Raw genomic sequence first — 6823 nt, 5'->3', positions numbered from 1 at the left:
AAGAGGAGTCATGTGATGTGATGTATGTTTTTAAAATAATCATTCCTGACTGCTGTGTGAAGAGCGGGTAATAGGCTGGAGCAAGAGGGAAAGGCCGGAGTCCAGTTAGCAGGCATCTGAGGCTGTTCAGATGGAAGGTCATGAAGGCTTAGAACTGGGTGGCAGCAGTGGAGATACAGAGAACTGAGATGGTGCCGTGGCTCGTGCCTGTAATCCCAAGCCTTTGGGAGGCCGAGGTGGGAGAATTGCTTGAGCCCAGGAGTTCAAGACCAGCCTGGGCAACATAGTGAGACCCCCATCTCTACAAAAAATAAAAATATAAAAATGAGCTGGTTGTGGTAGTGCACACCTGTGGTCCCAGCTACTCTGGAGGTTGACGCGGGAGGATTGCTTGAGCCCGGGAGATTGAGGGTGCAGTGAGCTGAGATTGTGCTACTGCACCCCAGCCTGGGCGACAAAGGAAGACTGCGTCTCAAAAAAAAAAGAGAGAAAGAGAAAAAAGAGGGGAGGGGACGGGAGGGGAAGGGAGGGGAGAGGAGGGGAGGGGAGAAAAGAGGAGAGGGGAGGGGAGAAAAGAGGAGAGGGGAGGGGAGGGGAGAGGAGGGGAGGGGAGAGGAAGGGAGGGGAGAGGAGGGGAGGGGAGGAGAGGAGAGGAGAGGGGAGGGGAGGAGAGGGGAGGGGAGAGGAGGAGAGGGGAGGGGAGGGACTGAGAACTGGATTTTTGGCTTTAAAAACCTGACAGCTGCCAGTGCCCTTTACTGAAATGAGGAACATTGGAAAGGATAATGTTTAGAAAGAAATGCAAGGGAGTTATCCATTAATCTAGATAAATATAAAAACTAGTTAAGGATAAGATAACTGTTTATAATAACATATGAAGTAAAAACCCTAACTAAAATGTGTACAATAATTATAATTATGAAGAAAATGTATATTGAAAATTTTGAGTAGAAAATATGGTTACATGAGAACTTTGATGTATTGAGGAGTTATTGAGAAATTTGTGGTTTTAAAAAGTTTTATTGAGTTCTGCTTTGCTTGTTATACTATTGTGAACTAAAAAGTAAAATTCTCGTAAAAATAAGTCTATGAGAAAAGCCTAAAATGATAGTAATCCAGAATAGAATTTCATCATAATAAAGTCATTAAAAAGTTGACATATTTTGTAATGGGAATTAAAAATAAAAACACTAAAAGCTCTATTTCCAGGTCCTGAAACCCAAAGCAGAATTATCGCAGTGAGGGTTGGGGGGAGGGTGGGTGAGATTTACTTTTGTTTACACTAACTGAAGGTAAAATCCCTTTACATTTAAAATTGTATTAATAATGGATTTTTTTTTACTAGTAATACCTTGGCTTGATTACATTATGATCTATAAATACGTTTTATACGAATGACTTCTCCATGAAACAAATTGTAGTTATCAATCAGTAAATTTGTTAATTGAACTATGTGGAGGGCCCTGAGCTAAGCAGAACAGATATAAATTGGTGCTTGATTGTTTATTGAGAGGAATTGAGCCTGACTTAAATGTTTTTCCCTAACTTCAAAAGATAGCTTCCCTACAACTCTGATAAATGGAAAACAGCCACATCTATCAGAAACAACCCACATTTCCAATTTATGTATAAAATAATATTTCCTTCGCTTATTCAGAACTGTTATCAAAACTCATGGCCAAATGTATAAACTCTGCTATGAGGCACACATTTTGAATGTGTTGAGAATTATCACAGCCAAAGTGAATATGTAAGGAGAAAAATTTCAGCTATAAACATTAAAATGTTAATGTTTTACTAATAATTATGTCCTTAGACACACAGTCTTGTTGGGGAGAACATTTTCACAAAGAAAAATATTTATCTCTAAAATCTCACTTTATTTATGTATTTTTCGAGAGTGGAGTCTTGCTATGCTTCCCGGGCTGCTCTTGACCTTCAGGACTCAAGCAGTCCTCCTACCTTGGCCTCTCAAGTAGCTGGGACTACTGGTGAGTGCCACCATGCCTAGCTAATATCTCACTTTTGGGTTAGAGGCTACTCATCTGAAAACAAAGATACAGATTTCATATGTTAGACAAGCACAGAAAAATCTCAAACTCTATATTTAAACAACTCTACAAGTGTTCTACATCCTGTATAAACCATTTTTCAAAGAAGGAAAGTTTTTTTTTCTTTAATCTCTTTGGGAGATCTAAAGATGCATAAAGATCCAATTTCATTGAGAAAAAGAACACAATTCTTTACCAAAGGTGTGATTAAATGAAGTAATTTTATTTCTTTGCAATAAATGTGAGATCTCACTTAAATGGTCTCTGAAAACAAAATATATGCATAAAGGCCCGATTTCACTGAGAAAAATATCACAATTCTTTTCAAAAGAAGAGGTCTGATTAAATGAAATAATTTTATTTCTTTGCTATAAATGTGAGATCTCACCTAAGTGGTCTCTGAAAACAAAATATATTCATGACTGCATGTATGTACATATGGGCATATGTGTTTGACTACTTATCAGCATGGATGTTATTATAAGATGTTAGTGTTTTGGACACTAACCCCCCAAATCAGCAAATCAAAGTGTGATACCTAAATTGATCTAGGTAAATTTGAATAAAATTGAACCAATGCTTTGTGGTCCTTCTGCAAAGCCAGATGTTCAGACCCTTAGGCAGATTTCATAATCCACACATCTGGGGGCACAGAGAAATCCAGGGAGGAAAAGAGAAAATTTTCTTATGGTAGGCTTGGGGATCTTGTAGATGGGCCACTAGGGAACACAGCTGGCTGTCTTCTTGAAGAGATGAGCCCCAAGCAAAGAATGCTTTGTAAAACTGAACACAAAGTGTATCCTGACCATTAGCTATTAACTGTAGAGCTCAAAAAGAGACTTTACAAATATCATTACAAACAAAATATGGTGGAAATTTTCATAGAAAGCCACATTCTTTGTACCAAATTTTGCTCTACAATAAGCAGTCAATTTTGCACACCTTGCCACCTAGTGGATAACCTGAAACCTACAGGATTTTTCCCCTTAATTTCCATGCTCTGCAGAAAAGTTCCCCAACTCTACCAAGGGTAGGTTATTTTGTTTGTTTTAGTCATTGGTGCTCAGAGAATTGTAGTAAACAGTCAACAAATAGTTGTTACATTAATAATAAACATTAAGTTGAGGCATACTTCATTTAAAAACTATTGTTATGGGGAATGTAATGGAAAAGGTGGACAATATGATGTTGGCAAAATGTGTTTCCTAACTGAAATGAAAGTTTTGAATTATTTCAAAAGCAAATGCTGGGGGATCTATAGTTTCCTGTTAGAGATGTATCTACATAGCACATTAGGAAGAGCCAGGCCTCTAATCCCAGCATTTTGGGAGGCCGGGGCAGGCGGATCACTTGAAGTCAGGAGTTCAAGACCACCCTGGCCAAAATGGTGAAAGCCCTGTCTCTACTAAAAACACAAAAATTAGCTGGCGTGGTGGTGGGCACCTTTAATCCCAGCTACTCAGAAGGCTGAGGCAGGAGAATCTCTTGAACCCGTGAAGTGGAGGCTGCAGTGAGCCGAGATCACGCCACTGCACTCCAGCCCGGGCAACTCCAGTCTGGTCGACAGAGTGACCAAACAAACAAACGAACAAACAAACAAAAAACAAAACAAAATGAAACAACAACAAAAAGAGATGTCATTATTGCTCTGTGTAGACAAATCATCCAGATAATTTCATTTAGCTATTGAGAGCCTACCCTTCTTTCTTCCAAGTTGTCCCAAATAAAACTAACTCTAAAAGCAAATATTCTTGCTCCTTTGTCTAGACACCATTGCTAGTTTCATTCTTGCTTTGGGCTGTGATGCTTGCTACTCCCTTTTTCTGCTGTCCCAAATTATGAAGCCCTTTTATTCATTTAAAAAGAATACCTATGCATATGTATAAATGTATATATATTTTTTCCTTTTTCTAAATAACATTTTATTCATTTTGACCATATGACTCATTCATATGGTCAGTGAGCCGAAGGTGTTGATGACTCTTAAACATGTTTCTCTTAGCATAAATATTGGTGGTAAAAAGCAGAATAATGATCATGGTTTTGAAATAGGGAATACCACTAATGTCTTTGATTTTTGAAAATATTTTAAAAAACAAACATATGACTATGTCTTAGTACCTTAAAATTCAGGCTGAAAACAATTTATTAGGTAATCCACTTCAAGTTTCTTTTGCAGGAGGATTATTTTCCATTTTGTTATGGATTATTTTCCATTTTCTTGCTAAAATCAGCAAAACATATATACACATAACAATATACCACTAGTTCATTAAAAGAGCTTATTCTTTTTGTTTTCAAATCAAGCTCATTTTAGATTGACAATATCTTAATGCATTTTAGGAATATATTATCAAGATTAAAATCTTACTTTTTATTAGCTGAAGTTGTGTATATTCATTATATAAAACTGACTTATGTTGCATAGAATTAAAGCCCTCCCCAGAGTTCACAGTTTTAAACAAATATGCATACATATCCAAATACATATTAAATCCAAAGCAAACAATGACTTTATGTTGACAGTGAAAAATGCAATCTTACATACATAGTCTACAAAACAACTGAAAAATTTTAAATGCCAGATTTGAGGAAGCCAAAAAATTTTAACAATAGGAAATATGTTATGAATTAAAATATTCAATCTCGAAAGCCTTTAAAAGTGAAACTTGCACTGTAACTGCTTTCTAAGCTAATTTTTGCCACTTTTAGGAAAAAAGATGTTTACGTAACATTGTTAAAAGTACAATCATTTCTTACATAGCTTTATGATTGAGGATAACATTAGTATGCACCTACAACATAACACACAAAAGCAAAGCTTAGAATAACATTTTAATTATGTTTTAGTATATGTGAAATAATTTGTTTTTCTCAATTATATTCCTGGGTCAAGGTCTAAAGCATTTATTTGAACCAGCTATATATCTTATTTTCATAAGGATCTCAGGAGGCAGTAGTCATATATTGTTACTTCAGCTCTCCACAAAGGCAATACAGTACAGATCTCTGTACTATAAACGACAACAAGGACCAGTCACAATTTCAGTTCTTGTTACATTGATAAGACTCCTTCAGGTAAGAGATTAAAACATGCCTTTATTATTATAAGGTTAGTGACCATTTTAATGGAATAAAAGGATTATTCCTGTTGCATTGGAGATAGGAAATTTGGGGTGTGAATGTGTGAGGTAGGTGTCTTTTCTCTCCTATGCCTGTATTGTTCAAAAGCTCTTTGACATTAGAAAAAGGTTAGCTCTATAATCTTAATATTAATATTTAGTATAAAATCTATGGAGAACACACATTATATAGGGAGCCAAAAAGTTCAACTCTTTTTTTAATGGAGAGAAGGTAAGTAGGTGATCTTCACAGACTAAGAGGTTTTGCCTTTTAACACCAACAACATAATACTATTTATATTTGCTCTATCATTGTGATTAACCTCCCTTCCCCCTTCAAAAAAAAACACACTTAGCTTACTCACCTGACAGTAATGATATATATCATTTTAAAAACAAAGAAATTAATTTTTTCTACCTAATGTGCATGACTGATGTTGAAAAGATAGTGAGGGTTACCCATATATTCACACATGTAAATTGTGGAAATAAGAGACAGAGAAAAAACTCAACAGATATAATATGTAAAGCTGTCAAAAGACTTTCAAATAGCTAATTCCTTCAGATCATATATTTCAATATAAGTTGCTATTTAAACAGAGGTCTCTCATTTGGTGGGAGGAGCTTTTAAAAGAAAAAATACATGAAGGTAAGTAATATTACCTTTGCCATTTGTTATGAAATAAATATATCATGAGGAGTTATGTTTCATTAAAATGTAATACTTATAGATGACAGTTTCAAATGATCAGATTTTAAAATGTATGTGTTATGTTTTACCAGGAAGATTATACAGTATTTTTAATCTTGATTTTTCATGACTTCTTGCAAATATGCATTTATTGCTTTCCAAACCGTATCTGGGAATGAAGGAGAAAAAATTGTTTTATCCGAAGAGTTAGCTGTTCTTCCTTGGTTCAATCAGGAGTAAGTTCTGATATCGTAGAGGGGAATGTATTAAGATAATTCCTAAAATATAACTGTGCTTTTATTGTTTTGCGTATGCTGCCAGGAAGTTAAAAACATTTTGTTTCAAATAACTGTGTATGTTTAAAAGTCAAACCTATTATTTGCTATATTATTTGTCATGTGCTATAATTTGACAGAGGAGCAATGTTTTTCCAAAAAGTAAAATTTTATAACCAAAGGCCATCAATTGTACAAACGACTAAGAGAATTAAATTTTATTAAGTTGGAAATGTAATGTATTCATTGTAACTGTTTTAAGAGAAATTAAGTGAGTGCTTTGTATGTAGTTATCTTAAATGTTATGTGTATTCTTTTAGAAAACCTTTTACTTGTTTTCCTTCTTTTCACCTTCAGTGTCCTGGCACGCGACTAGCGCAAATCATACCTTGTCTGTCATAATAAAGTATAGAGTTGGAAATTCTAAAGAGAATAAAAATTACTTAACGTCTTTAACATATTTGAAGTAATATTTATGAATAAGGGGGGGCTGTCCATTTTTGAGTTTCGTCGCGCCTATGGTTGAGGGATTTTCTCATTATCATCTCCTGATTCCCAGAGAAGGAAGCCAGTCGCGTGGCCTTAGGACCCCTGGCTACCGGGAGTGGAGGAGTGGAGGGTCTGCCCCAGCTACCCCTGTGGCCACCGCTTCTCCCTCCAGGTGTGTGTGGGGAGGGGGCTGAC

At 35.8% G+C, this 6823-nt stretch overlaps 1 long non-coding RNA gene across 1 annotated transcript; it reads left to right on the top strand.

The window, feature by feature from the left end:
* Nucleotides 1–693: 693 nt before the first annotated feature.
* Nucleotides 694–6595, top strand: LOC134736527 (uncharacterized). The gene is made up of 2 exons (XR_010120621.1): nt 694–1991; nt 4994–6595. It is a non-coding gene; the product is annotated as an uncharacterized lncRNA (long non-coding RNA).
* The last annotated feature ends 228 nt before the right edge of the window (nt 6596–6823 follow it).

The sequence above is a fragment of the Symphalangus syndactylus genome, chromosome 4 (assembly GCF_028878055.3).
Source record: "Symphalangus syndactylus isolate Jambi chromosome 4, NHGRI_mSymSyn1-v2.1_pri, whole genome shotgun sequence".
Classification (NCBI taxonomy): domain Eukaryota; kingdom Metazoa; phylum Chordata; class Mammalia; order Primates; family Hylobatidae; genus Symphalangus; species Symphalangus syndactylus.
The sequence above is the reverse complement of the archived record's forward strand: the minus strand, read 5'-3'. Positions and strand labels throughout refer to the sequence as shown.